At 44.7% G+C, this 15676-nt stretch overlaps 1 protein-coding gene across 1 annotated transcript in view; it reads left to right on the top strand.

The window, feature by feature from the left end:
* Window positions 1-5276: 5276 nt before the first annotated feature.
* LOC309557657 (up-regulator of cell proliferation-like) overlaps window positions 5277-15676 on the top strand; it is a gene marked incomplete at its 3' end in the record, with an annotated part of 29273 nt that continues 18873 nt past the window's right edge. Inside the window, exon 1 of the mRNA XM_082260446.1 lies at window positions 5277-5403. The remainder of the gene's footprint in view (window positions 5404-15676) is intronic.

The following is a 15676-nucleotide window of genomic DNA, read 5'->3' on the forward strand; positions in this document are numbered from 1 at the left end:
TTTTGGTCAGTATGGCTACCCATTAACAGGTTCCCGACCGCCCGCCGCACATTTACTGCGGCAGGCTGGCTCTCCCACTAGGCAGCAACGATGCCGATCCACCGGGCCGGCGGCCACGATTGCTCCCGGGTACCCACGATTGCTCCCCGCTGAGCATATATACTGCAGCAGGCTGGCCCTCCTGCATGAACCGATGTAGCCCTACATTGGTGGCGCGCGTGGTGCTGGGGGGCGAGCGCGTGCCGCCGCAGGCGCACTCCTGCCCTCACAAGGCAGCGGGGATGCCCATCCACGGCGCCAGCAGATCGCTCCCCGCTGAGAGAGAACGACGATCAGCTGTTGTAAAGCTGACCGTTCTTCTCTCTGAAATGATCACAGAGCGCCTGTGATCCTTCTATATAGGAACACAGGTCTCTGTGATCATTTCACAAGCCCCTCCCCCCTACAGATAGTAAACACTCCCCTAGGCTCACACTTAACCCTTTGATCACCACAGGGTTAACCCCTTCCCTGCCAGTGTCATTATTACAGTAACAGTGCATATTTTTAGCACTGATTACTGTAGTAATGTCACTGGTCCCCCCCAAAGTGTCAAAAATGTCAGTTAGGAGTCCGATCTGTCCACCGCAATGTCGCAGTCCCGAAAAAATCACAGATCGTCGCCATTAATAGTTAAATAAATAAATAAAAATTACATAAATCTTTCCCCTAGTTTGTAGATGCGATAAGTTTTGCGCAAACCAATCAAAATAAGCTTATTGCGATTTTTTTTTACCAAAAATATGTAGCAGAATACAAATTAGCCTAAAAGGATGAACATTTTAGATTTTTAATTTTTTTTTTTTTTGGAGGGGGGGGGGCGTTATACAGTATAGCAGAATGTGAAAAATATTGTTTTTTTTTCAGAATTGTTGCTCTTTTTTCGTTTATAGCGCAAAAAATGCTCAAAGGAGCACAGAGGGGGAGCCAGAGGAGAACAGAGGAGGGCCAGAGTAGCACAGAGGGGGGGAGCCAGAGGAGCACAAAGGAGGGCCAGAGGAGCACAGAGGGGGAGCCAGAGGAGAACAGAGGGGGATCAGAGGAGCACAGAGAGGGAGCCGGAGGAGAACAGAGGGGGATCAGAGGAGGACAGAGGGGGAGCCAGAGGAGAACAGAGGAGGGCCAGGGGAGCACAGAGGGGGATCAGAGGAGCACAGAGGGGGAGCCAGAGGAGAACAGAGGAGGGCCAGAGGAGCACAGAGGGGGGAGCCAGAGGAGAACAGAGGAGGGCCAGAGGAGCACAGAGGGGGAGCCAGAGGAGAACAGAGGAGGACCAGAGGAGCACAGAGGGGGAGCCAGAGGAGAACAGAGGAGGGCCAGAGGAGCACAGAGGGGGAGCCAGAGGAGAACAGAGGGGGATCAGAGGAGCACAGAGGGGGAGCCAGAGTAGAACAGAGGAGGCCAGAGTATCACAGAGGGGGGAGCCAGAGGAGCACAGAGGAGAACAGAGGGGGATCAGAAGAGCACAGAGGGGGAGCAGGAGGAGCACAGAGGGGGATCAGAGGAGCACAGAGGGGGAGCCGGAGGAGAACAGAGGAGGGCCAGAGGAGCACAGAGAGGGAGCCAGAGGAGAACAGAGGAGGGCCAGAGGAGCACAGAGGGGGAGCCAGAGGAGAACAGAGGAGGGCCAGAGGAGCACAGAGGGGGAGCCAGAGGAGAACAGAGGGGAATCAGAGGAGCACAGAGGGGGAGCCGGAGGAGAACAGAGGGGGATCAGAGGAGCACAGAGGGGGAGCCGGAGGAGAACAGAGGAGGGCCAGAGGAGCACAGAGGGGAAGGCGGAGGAGCACAGAGGGGACCAGAGGAGCACAGAGGGGGACCAGAGAAGCTCACAGAAGGGGAAAGGAGGAGCACAGAGGGGGGAGCCAGAGGAGAACAGAGGAGGGCCAGAGGAGCACAGAGGGGGAGCCAGAGGAGAACAGAGGAGGACCAGAGGAGCACAGAGGGGGAGCCAGAGGAGAACAGAGGAGGGCCAGAGGAGCACAGAGGGGGAGCCAGAGGAGAACAGAGGGGGATCAGAGGAGCACAGAGGGGGAGCCAGAGTAGAACAGAGGAGGCCAGAGTATCACAGAGGGGGGAGCCAGAGGAGCACAGAGGAGAACAGAGGGGGATCAGAAGAGCACAGAGGGGGAGCCGGAGGAGCACAGAGGGGGATCAGAGGAGCACAGAGGGGGAGCTGGAGGAGAACAGAGGAGGGCCAGAGGAGCACAGAGAGGGAGCCAGAGGAGAACAGAGGAGGGCCAGAGGAGCACAGAGGGGGAGCCAGAGGAGAACAGAGGGGAATCAGAGGAGCACAGAGGGGGAGCCGGAGGAGAACAGAGGGGGATCAGAGGAGCACAGAGGGGGAGCCGGAGGAGAACAGAGGAGGGCCAGAGGAGCACAGAGGGGTAGGCGGAGGAGCACAGAGGGGACCAGAGGAGCACAGAGGGGGACCAGAGAAGCTCACAGAAGGGGAAAGGAGGATCACAGAGGGGGAGCTGGAGGAACACAGAGGTGGAGCCAAAGAAACACAGAGGGGACCAGAGGAGCACAGACAACCCAGGGAGCCAGAGGAGGAGTCGGGGAGCCGGGGGAGAAGCCGGAGGAGGGCATGCGGCCCAGAGATTAGAGACATTTGATGGGCATTCGGGGATGATCTGTGCCGTGGTGGAGGGATTTAGAAACACCGATCTCCCTGTGTGGCTTTCAATGAAGCAGCTGACAGCCGCGGGAGGCAGAGGAGGAGAAGCGGCTGTCAGCTGCTTCATTAAAAGCCACACAGGGAGATCGGTGCTTGTAACTCCCCCACCGCCGTACAGATCAGTGCTGGGGACAACACCGGGGACAGACTTGGTCCGGGGACAGCGTCCTCATTCCGGGGACAGCCTTCCCAGAAGAGTTGAAGCTGTTATAGCTGCAAAGGGAGGGCCAACTCAATATTGAACCCTACGAACTAAAGGCCCGTACACACGATAAGAAAATCTGTAGGGAAAATTCGTCCGACGACCGATCTGCCGATTTTCGGATTGTTAGTATGGTGCTTTCGACAGCCGACTCCGACTTTTCGGCTGATAAAATCCTGATGTGCAGTCTATAAAATTTTAGTCGTCCATCAAAACAACGTCCGATTTTCGTCTCATTAGTACAGATTTCGACTGAAAAAAATCTTAAGAGCAAGACTAGGCATGCTCAGAGACAAAGAACACATTCAAAACAATCCAACACATGACATCACTTCTGAAGTAGAATTCTGTCGTACGGTAAAATTCGTGTGAAAATAACCTCTTCACTTTCCACATCAGACTAGCATGCCACAAAAAACGGATGACAGATCGTTCGAGAATCTGATCGTGTGTACTGGGTTTAAGACTGGGATGCCTTTAAAGAGGAAGTAAACTCAAAAAAAAAATCCGAGAAAAAAAAAGCCCTGTAAAGAGAAAGGCATAATGAGCTAGTATGCATCGCATACTAGCTCATTATGCAGTACTTACCTTAAAACGAAGCCCCCGCCGTGCCGCCACCTCAGCGACAGGACGGCGACATGTCCTGCCGTCCCGCTTCCGGGTTCGCGTCCTCGGGCCATCTGATTGGCCGGAGGCGCGATTACATCACTCCCGCGCATGGGCGCGGGAGCCGCCGTTCACGGCACTGAGCTCTGAAGGAACGGCACGGGTGGCCGTTCCCTCAGAGCGCCTGCGCCGATGACGTCATCGGCAGTTTGCGCTGTAAATATCTCCTAAACGGTGCTAGTTTGGGAGATATTTATAGCACCTATAGGTAAGCCTTAATATAGGCTTACCTATAGGTAAAAGTTATACAAGAGGGTTTACAACCTCTTTAAGTAAAGACAGGCTTCCCAATACTTTTGGTAATATAGTGTATATTATACTCATAGTGACATCTAGTGGTCATAGTTGGGATTTTTATTTTCTCTAGTAATACTCTAGTAATGCACACTGCCTTAAAAATATCGCTGCTGCAGGGCCAATCACAGCCCATCTGTACCATGTAATTAGCTGTGTCCAATCACAGCTCTTCACAATAGTAAACACTTAATGAGTAGTTTTCATTCAGAAAAAAATGATTGCTTATAACATAATCCCAACAAACTGAATGAACCTGTTTCATTTAGTAAAATGCTTGCTTATAGTAATAAAATTCACTGCTGTAAGCAATCATGTGTACAAAAATAAATAAATAAATAAATAAAATCCTGATCCCCTTACCAGAATAGTAACATTATTATGGTAACACTGTATTGCTCTGGTCACTGTATGTTAAAAAAAAAAAAAAAAAAATTGTAAAAAAAAAAAAAAATTGTAAAAAAAAAAAAAAAAAGTAATAAAAAAATAAAAAATATATTTTACAAATTGAAAAAAATTATACAGTTTTTTTTCTCTTTTACATACTGTCACCAGTCAGTGTCCCTGATTATTGGCAGACCAGTCATATGATGGCACTGTACTGTACTGGTGACAGTATGTAAAAAAAACTGCAAAAAAAAAAAAAAACAATTTTTTTCATTTCTTCATTTTCCAAAAAACTGTGACAAAAAAATACACCTTCAAAAAACGTGCCTTGCCTCTTGCTAAATACCTCAGACTGTCTACTTTCCAAAAAGATGTATTGTCCTGGCATTTTTTGGGCTTCAAGAAATGAGAGCCGTCAGTACATCAGGATTGATATATCAGATATATCCCATAGTTAAAAAAAATTGATAAATATTTTTTTTTAGATACAGTGTTTCGAGAAACATTAGGTTGTATTGGAATGTGGGGATGTAACAGGTGTCAGCAGCTACTATCTATTAAATTAAGGAGTATTGTCATCTAGTTGCTTGCAAGGCTAACCTTACAGTGTTGCATGACTGAGTAATTGTCACTCAAAGTGTGACAGCGCTGAAAGCTGAAAATTGGCATGGGGGGTAAAAGTGCCCAGTATTGAAGTGTTTAATACCGATTTAAGGATTGATAAGCTGCAAAAAATAAATAAATATAATTTAATTTAAAAATAAATAAATAAATAAATAAATAAAATAAATACAATTTGAATTTCAGGATTTAAGGACTTACTGTGTGTGTGTGTGTAACATTTGCCTGGAGTTCCCCTATAGCTGTCAGAGTGACCTGACACTATGGTTGTTTCCTGCATTCCATGTCTTCCAGTAAGAAGTGGTCGGACTGGTTTTCTCTGTTCGGGGGGGAAGTACCGTGAGTCTTCCTATTACAGGTAATCCAGTTTTGAGTGACGATGTGACAGGGGTCGGGGTGATCGCTAATATTCTGTTTAACGCAGCTTGTGAGGAGGCTCTCCGCAGCCGTCCCCTGCAGAGGAAGAATAATCCCTATGGTATAGAGGAAGGCATTGACAATCCGACCGATCCAGGTAATTATTATACTGTATGCATAGAACCGATCGACCGGTAGAAATAACTGCCAGCCTGGAGCAACACTGACCACACACCTTACAATTGCTTTTCATTTTGATTTAAAACATTTTTATTTTTTTATTGTTCAAATATTTTATTGAAAGAAGTGCATTTCGAGAGAATATCATCAAAAGATAAGTACATGCTGTAATCAATTTACAAATATATTAGTAAATAAGCTAGTAACCTTAATATAATCTTCTAACAATCTGATTTAAAACATTTTTATGGTGGCGCCTCCCACCTCTATGGGAATTAACTCTTTGAGGCTGCATTCACCCCTGAGCTTTGCCTCTATAAACAGTTTTCTGTTTTGTTTTTTTTTTTGCGCTTTTTATGCCCAACTGTGGTGCTTTTTATGTGCAATTTGTGCCTTTTTATACAGCGTTTTTGAGCTTTGCCTTTTTTTTTATTAGCCAAAAGAGAACACTATCATCCATATCATCATTTGTTGCTAGGTTTTTCAGTTTTTTTACCTTTTCTATTAGCTTTTATTTCTTTTTTTAATTATTATTACCCGTTTATTATTATTTTTACATTTTTATTTTATTTATTTTAATATTACTAAACACCCTAAACCTAACACATAATAAAAAAATTATTATTATTAGTATTATTATTATTTTTATTATTATTATTAATATTATTATTATTATCATTATTATTATTATTTTTTTTTTAAAGAAGTGCATTTCGAGAGAATATCGTCCAAACATAGGTACATGCTGTAAACAGTTTACAAATATATTAGTAAATAAGGTAGTAACCTTAATATAATCTTCTAACAATCTGATTTAAAACATTTTTATGGTGGCGCCTCCCACCTCTATGGGAATTTGCTCTTTGAGACTGCATTCACCCCTGAGCATTGCCTCTATAAACGGTTTTCTGTTTTTTTTTTTTTTTGCGCTTTTTATGCCCAACTGTGGCGCTTTTTATGTGCAATTTGTGCCTTTTTATACAGCGTTTTTGAGCTTTGCCTTTTTTTTTTATTAGCCAAAAGAGAACACTATCATCCATATCATCATTTGTTGCTAGGTTTTTCAGTTTTTTAGCTTTTCTATTAGCTTTTATTTCTTTTTTTTAATTATTATTACCCGTTTATTATTATTTTTACATTTTTATTTTATTTATTTTATTATTACTAAACACCCTAAACCTAACACATAATAAATAAATTATTAGTAGTAGTATTATTTTTTATTATTATTATTATTAATATTTTTACTATTATGATTATTATTATTTTTTTTTTTTTTTAAAGAAGTGCATTTCGAGAGAATATCATCAAAAGATAGGTACATGCTGTAAACAGTTTACAAATATATTAGTAAATAAGCTAGTAACCTTAATATAATCTTCTAACAATCTGATTTAAAACATTTTTTTGGTGGCGCCTCCCACCTCTATGGGAATTGGCTCTTTAAGGCTGCATTCCCCCCCTGAGCATTGCCACTATAAATGGTTTTCTGTTTTTTTTTGCGCGTTTTATGCCCAACTGTGGCGCTTTTTATGTGCAATTTGTGCCTTTTTTATACAGCGTTTTTGAGCTTTCCCTTTTTATTTTTATTAGCCAATAGAGAACACTTTTACATTTTTATTTTATTTATTTTATTATTACTAAACACACTAACCCTAACACATAATACATAAATTATTATTATTACTATTATTATTATTTTTATTATTATTATTAATAGTATTATTATTATTATTATTATTATCATTTTTAATATTTTTTTGTTTTGTTTGGGTGTTTATTATTTTATAATAATAATAATAAAAATAATAATATTATTAATATTAATAAAAATATTGATGATGATGAAAGAATAAATTAAATGAATAAACAAATGTAAAATAAATACACAAATAAGTAAAAATCATCATAAATAAATAATAACTATATAAATAAATAAAATTAATAATATGTAAAAATATATAAATAAACAATAAATAGCCTCTAACCTTAAAAAATATTTTAAATACATTATTATTATTCTTAATATTAAGAATAATAATATTTATTTTTTTATTATTTTAGAATTAACATACATAAATAATAATAATTAATAATATTTTAATTATATTAGTTTTATTTTAATATTTTAATTATTTTAAATAATATTTATTTAATTTTATGTATTTATTTAATACAATTTTTATTTTTTCTTGTATGTATTTTACATTTATTTATTCAAATACTATTATTTTTATTTTTTTTACATTTTTTTATTTGAGCAGATAATCACGAAAAAATGTGTAGCAAAACACGCAAATGTTCACAAAAATGGTGCGTTCCCATTCATTTCTATGGGAATAAAAACACACAAATCTGCCCGAGCTACAAAAAAACTGCAGACCTTTTTTGAGCTTTAGGCCTCATGCACACTGGACGTTTTTACAGCTGCTGTTAGCAGCGTCAGACGTTTTTTTTTGCAGCTGCAGAACGCCCATCCATGTTATTCTATGGCCTCATGCACACATAGAGCTTTTAGGAGCTCCAAGTGGCATAGGCGTTTTACAGCTCCAAAAAAAACCCAGAAACTGTGGGTTCAGGAGCTCCAGCGTCAAGCTGCAAAAAACGTCTGACGCTGCTAAAGGCTCCATAAGGCTCAATAACGTTGCTTAACGTGCGTTAAGCCACGTTATACGTTTTTTTTCTTCCATTCAAAATCAATGGTTCCCTATGGGAGCCTATTGATTTGAATGGAAGTCACACCGCAGGTCGGATCAGGGTGATCCGACTTGCGGTGCGACCTGCACTGTGAGAATCTTGAGGGGGAACTCCACGCCAAAATGGGGAAAAAAAACGGCGTGGGGTTCCCCCCCAGGCCCTTCGGATCTGGTATGGAATTTGAGGGTAGCCCCGCGCCGAAAAAACGGCGTGGGGTCCCCCCCAAAATCCATACCAGACCCTTATCCGAGCATGCAGTCCGGCATGCCAGGAAAGGGGAGGGGACGAGCGAGCGGCCCCACCCCCCCTGGATCATACCAGGCCACACGCCCTCAACATGGGGGGGGGTGTGGGTGCTTTGGGGCAGGGGGGGCTCTGCACCCCGCACCTCAAAGCACCTTGCCCCCATGTTGATGAGGACAAGGGCCTCATCCCCACAACCCTGGCCGGTGGTTGTGGGGGTCTGCGGGCAGGGGGCTCATCGGAATCTGGAGGCCCCCTTTAACAAGGGGGCCCCCGATCCCTGACCCCCTCCCTATGTGAATGGGTATGGGGTACACTGTACCCCTACTCATTCACCCCATAAAATGCAGTGTATGGAAATGACGACAGGAGACGTTTTGGAAAATTTATTAAAAATCTTCATCCGGCTCTTGTCCTCTCCGGGGGTCTTCTCCTCTCCGAGGGTCTTCTGCTCTTTTGCTGTCCGCCCTTCTTGTCTTCTCCTCTCCGGGGTCTTCTGCTGTCTTCTCCTCTCCGGGGGTCTTCTGCTGTCTTCTCTCCGAGGGTCTTCTGCTCTTTTGCTGTCCGCCCTTCTTGTCTTCTCCTCTCCGGGGGTCTTCTGCTGTCTTCTCCTCTCCGAGGGTCTTCTGCTGTCCGCCCTTCTGCTGTCCAATCTTCTTGTCTTCTCCTCTCCGGTCTTCTGCTCTTTTGCTGTCGGCTGTCCTTCTTCCTCCGGTCCTCCTCCGACGACGTCTTCAGCGATTATGCCGGCCTCTGGTCTCCGCAGCTTATTATATAGCCATTAGGGGCGTGGCCGCCAGATGACGTCATCGAGAGACCACGCCCCCTTGTGTCACATGTGACGTCACATCGCTGAAGACGTCGTCGGAGGAGGACCGGAGGAAGAAGGACAGCCGACAGCAAAAGAGCAGAAGACCGGAGAGGAGAAGACAAGAAGATTGGACAGCAGAAGGGCGGACAGCAGAAGACCCTCGGAGAGGAGAAGACAGCAGAAGACCCCCGGAGAGGAGAAGACAAGAAGGGCGGACAGCAAAAGAGCAGAAGACCCTCGGAGAGAAGACAGCAGAAGACCCCCGGAGAGGAGAAGACAGCAGAAGACCCCGGAGAGGAGAAGACAAGAAGGGCGGACAGCAAAAGAGCAGAAGACCCTCGGAGAGGAGAAGACCCCCGGAGAGGACAAGAGCCGGATGAAGATTTTTAATAAATTTTCCAAAACGTCTCCTGTCGTCATTTCCATACACTGCATTTTATGGGGTGAATGAGTAGGGGTACAGTGTACCCCATACCCATTCACATAGGGAGGGGGTCCGGGATCGGGGGCCCCCTTGTTAAAGGGGGCCTCCAGATTCCGATGAGCCCCCTGCCCGCAGACCCCCACAACCACCGGCCAGGGTTGTGGGGATGAGGCCCTTGTCCTCATCAACATGGGGGCAAGGTGCTTTGAGGTGCGGGGTGCAGAGCCCCCCCTGCCCCAAAGCACCCACACCCCCCCCCCATGTTGAGGGCGTGTGGCCTGGTATGATCCAGGGGGGGTGGGGCCGCTCGCTCGTCCCCTCCCCTTTCCTGGCATGCCGGACTGCATGCTCGGATAAGGGTCTGGTATGGATTTTGGGGGGGACCCCACGCCGTTTTTTCGGCGCGGGGCTACCCTCAAATTCCATACCAGATCCGAAGGGCCTGGGGGGGAACCCCATGCCGTTTTTTTTCCCCATTTTGGCGTGGAGTTCCCCCTCAAGATTCTCACAGTGCAGGTCGCACCGCAAGTCGGATCACCCTGATCCGACCTGCGGTGTGACTTCCATTCAAATCAATAGGCTCCCATAGGGAACCATTGATTTTGAATGGAGGCAGAAAAAAACGCTGCTAACAGCTACTGTGGCCAAACGTGCAATAACGCTAGTAGGAAAAGCTACTGAAAGCACGTTTTTACAGCTGCTGTTTCCCGGCGTTATGTAAACAGCTTTGGAGCACGTTTTTATGACGCCCTGTGTGCATGGAGCCTTAGGCGTTTGGCTTCAGGTGACTTGAAGTAGAGATGTGAACCGTTATATGATTATTATATTTTTTTTTTCCTCCTGCGTTTTGGAGCTTCAAGATTATTTGTAAATCACTCCCGCAATTGATTAAAAATCATTGATGGATTGAAAAAAAATTTTGCATCAAACCGGAAAAACTAAAAAGTCATATATTGCCAGCTTACTAATCCTTAACCACCTGAACTCCCAAAAGTTTTTACCCCCCCTCATGACCAGAGCATTTTTTTTGCTACGCTACTTTACCTGGTATTTGTACTGTCATGCAACGCTGCACCCCAAATTCAATTTATATAATGTTTTTTTTTTTCACACATATAGGGCTTTCTTTTGGTAGTATTTGATCACCACAATATAAACGAAAAAAAAACTGAAAACTTTAGAAAAAAAATATTTTCTACTTTCTGTCATAAAACATATCTAATAAAATCAAATTTCATCATAAATTTAGGCCAAAATGTATTCTGCTACATGTCTTTGATAAAAAAAAATAATCCCAATAAGTGTATATTAATTGGTTTGTGTGAAGGTTATAGTGTCTACAAACTTTGTGATATATATTTAAAAAAATTAATTTCTGATGTACTGACAGCCTATCTCATTTCTTGAGCCCCTAAAATGTCAGGACAGTACAAATATCCCCATATTACCCCTTTTTGGAAAGCAGATAGTCTAAGGCAGGCATGTCCAACCTGCGGCCCAGGGGCCGCATGCGGCCCGGAACGGCAGGCGATGCGGCCCACTGCCCCCAGATAATTTTTTATTTTTTTTTGCTGGGGAGTAAGGAAGTTGAGTTGGGGGCACGGCCACAGAGGCTTCCATCTAACTGTAGGTAGAGGCTGCCTCGGAGGGGGTCATCCACTAGTTGTGTTAAATTAGTGCTGGGGGGGGCGCGGTAGCACGGAAAGGGCGCAGCAGCGTTTTATTACTTATATACCTTAACTATAGTATATATTTTATATGCGGCCCGAGACAATTTCTCTACACTCAATGTGGCCCAGAGAAGCATAAAGGTTCTAACCCATGGTCTAAGGCATTTAGTAAGAGATGTAGCAAATTTTTTGAAGTCGTAATTTTTTTGTCACAATTTTTTTGTAAATGAAGAAATAAATAAAATACATTTTAAATTAAAAAAAAGTTCCACAATTTATTTTTTTACATACTGTCACCAGTGCAGTACAGCGTCATCATATGACTGGTGCGGCGGTGATTAGGGATACTGACTGGTGACAGTATGTTAGAAAAAAATAAATAAATAATTTATTTTTTATTTTTTACATAACTTTCATCAGAGAAATTCAGTGTCACCATAGTAACACTGTACTAATCTGGTCGGGGTTGGGGGAGTGGTGACCAGAGGTTTTTTCTTCTTTTTACATTTTGTTTGTTGTAACAATGAAGATCATTGAAACAGCACAGTGCAAGTAATTTGCACCCCCTAACCGGAGGACTTTTAGCACTGCTTGAGTCCCTTCCACTAGTACAGTAGTACTGACCTACCTGACTCCTACATAATGACCTACCTGACCACTACATTGATTTACCTGACCACTACACATTGACCTACCTGATTCGTACACTGGCCTACCTGACCACTACACATTGACCTACCTGATTCGTACACTGGCCTACCTGACTACTAAACACTGATCTACCTGACCACTACCCACTGACCTACCTGATTCCTACACTGACCTACCTTACCACTACACACTGACCTACCTGACCACTACACACTGACCTACCTGATTCCTACTTTGACCTACCTGACCACTGCACTGACCTACCTGATATCTACACTGACCTACCCAACCACTGCGCTGACCTACCCAACCACTACACTGACCTACCTGACCACTACACGGGCTTACCCAACCACTACATTGACCTACCTGACCACTACACGGACCTACCTGACCACTACACTGACCTACCTGATTGCTACAGTGACCTACTTGACCACTACATTGACCTACCCAACCATTGCATTGACCTACCCAACCACTGCGCTGACCTACCTAACCACTACACTGACCTACCAGACCACTACACGGACTTACCCAACCACTACACTGACCTACCTGACCACTACACGAACCTACCTGACCACTACACTGACCTACCTGATTACTATACTGACACCTACACTGACCTACCTGACCACTACACGGACCTACCTGACCACTACACTGACAAACCTGACCACTAAACTGACTTATCTGACCACTACACTGACTTACCCAACCACTACACTTATCTACACCGACCACAACACTGACTTACCTGACCACTACACTGGCCTACCTGATTCCTAAACTGACCTACCTGACCACTACACTGAGCTCCTTGATTGTTACAGTGACCTACCTGACCACTACACTGATCACTACACAGACCTACCTGATTCTTACACTGACCTACCCAACCACTACACTGAGCTAACTGACCACTACACTGACTTACCCAACCACTACACTGACCTGACACTGATTCCCACTAACTCTGACTGGAAAGTTCTGTACATCTGTTGGGAAGTGATCTTCAGGCCTCAGTACAGCCCAGCACTACTCATCCCCCCCCCCACAACGTTCCACATGGTGCTGCCCCACAGCCATTCCTCAGTACCCCCACTGGGATGGCCACCAACACCTACCGTACCTCCACCATCTGCACTGAGCACCGCCCCTCCGCCAAAAATAAGCTGGGCCGGAGGGGACGTGTTGAAGGGGAATAGGCTACTGTGGAGGAACCCTCCAAGATATGACTCACTGGAGGTGTAAGGGGAGGCAATAAGCTGTAGCAGATATGGCCAGGATAGCTGCAACACTTCAGTCTGGGGGAGCCCTCCAGCACACTCAAGATGGCACGGAAATAACCCTGCACCCCTCTAAATGCTCACCAGCTGCCCTCCCCCCCACGTTACGCCACTGCATGAATAGGTTAACCATTCATGACAGCTGTGATCATTAGTGATCTGTGATTGGCTACAGCTAATCACATGGTACAGGGTGCTGATTGGCCCAAGTCCAATGTAATAGCTGCGGGCCAATCACAGCATAGGCAACACAGCTGTTTTGAGTTAATTCATTCTTAACAGCTTTGTTGACATTGTGATCATGTGACCGCATAGCAATCACATGATCACTGGCAGACACAGTGGTCGCGGGGCGCTCCTAAACCCGTCGCAGGCACATAACGTACATGTATGTGATTGTGCCCGCAGGCGCTGTCCCACCGCAGTATATGTACTGTGGCGGGTTGGCAAGTCGTTTATGCATTTTTTTGCACGCGTGTTTAAAAAAAATCATTTTAGCCCTGAAGATTGCATAAAACCCCACAATGTTTTATATTTTATGAAAGCAGGGACCCTGGAGAATAAAATGATGGAAATTCCAATTTTTTTATGTGACACGATGTTAGTGCAATATTTCAGTAAAATAATACACTAAAGTTAATTTTAGCGCCTGAAAACACAATATATTACCCAATTTTTTTTTTTTGTGTGTACTTACACGTGCATGGCTTAATCTTTGAGACAAGCATATGCTACTGGTAGGATCAACCAGGTAGCCCGACAAAGGTCAGCCCAGGGGGTACGGTTCCGGTGGCGGGGCGGGGGGGGGGGGGTGCGGGGAACCGGGGCTGCCTGCCATGTGCAGTGAGCGCCGACCGCCGGAGGGAATGCGGGGTGCGGGGCGGGCCGCGCTTGGGGCGACCTCCCTGGTGCCGAGGAGGGGTCCGTGGGACGGGACCCGGGTGCCGTCGGGGGGGGGGGGGGGGGGGATACCTGTGCTGCGTAACTAGGTAGTTTTTTTTTTTGTAAAATATGAAAGATGATGTTGTGCCAAGTTTATTGATACCCAACATGTCAGGACTTGACATTAAACGGTGAAATATGTTGGTACGTTATATTTTCTATAGGCAATGCTTTAAATGCCCTTACGGACCATCGGGTTTAGAGTTAACTGTAAATAATGGGCCTAGAATTATTTCTCTCACTCTGGTGTGCACAGCAATATGAACATGTGTAGCCCAATTGATGTTTTTGTGAATAGGCACCCCTGTCATGAGTATTTTTTTTTTTTTTGGGGGGGGGGGTAAGTGCTTGTTGTGTCATTTTTTTTCACACTTTTTCTTTTTTTGCTAAACTTTATTTTTTCACCATATAAGACACAATAAAGTCCCCTATGTGATGATTTTTTTATTTTTTTTTAGTGACAGGTTCTCTTTAACCACTTCTGGACCGGAAGGTTTCTCCCTTTAACCACTTAAGCCCCGGAAGATTTTACCCCCCTTCCTGCCCGGGCCCTATTTTGCGATTCAGCACTGCGTGATTTTAACGGACAACTGCGCGGTCATGCAACGCTATACCTAAACGAATTTGACATCCTTTTTTTCCCACAAACAGAGCTTTCTTTTGGTGGTATTTGATCACCTGTGCAATTTTTTGATCATGCGCTATAAACAAAAAAAGAACGTCAATTTTGAAAAAATAACAATATTTTTCAAATTTTTTAATATGAAATTCCCCCCAAAAAAATGTAAAAATCAAAATGTTTTAACATTTTTGGCCAATTTGTTTTCTGCTACATATGTTTGGTAAAAAAAATCGCAATAAGCGTATTTTGATTGGTTTGCCAAAAAGTTATTGCGTTTACTAACTACGGGAAAGATTTTTGTCATTGTTGTTGTTTTTTTTTTTTAACGAGTAATGGCGGCGATCTGCAATTTTTTTTGCGGGACTGCGACATTGCGGCGGACAGATCGGACCCTTGACTGACATTTTTGACACTTTTGGGGGTACCAGTGACATTACTACAGTAATCAGTGCTATACAACTGTTACTGTAAAAATTACACTGGCAGGTAAGGGGTTAACTTTATTGGAGAGGGAGGGGTTAAGTGTGTCCCTAGGGGCGTGTTTCTAACTGTGCAGGGATGTGGCTGTGTGTATAACAGCAGAGATCTATGGTCCTACATAGAAGGACCGTTTGATTTCTGCTGTTACACAAGGGAGAATGACAGGCGGCTGTGTTTACATTAGCCGCCTGCCTTTCTCCCTCTGTAACTGACGATCGCGAGTGACCGGCGGACACTCGCGTGGAGGTGTCCGTTAACGAGCGGGGGCGGGAGCGCACCTCCGGCGACACGCGCTCGCCCCCTATTGGCTCACAGGCTAGTGACGTACCGGTACGTCACTTTGCCTGCACAGGGCTGACCGCCGCAGTATATGTACTTGAGGCGGTCGGCAAGTGGTTAATGACCAGGTCATTTTTGG

Source organism: Pelophylax lessonae, assembly GCF_965119305.1.
Source record: "Pelophylax lessonae genome assembly, chromosome: 6".
In the NCBI taxonomy this organism is placed as follows: domain Eukaryota; kingdom Metazoa; phylum Chordata; class Amphibia; order Anura; family Ranidae; genus Pelophylax; species Pelophylax lessonae.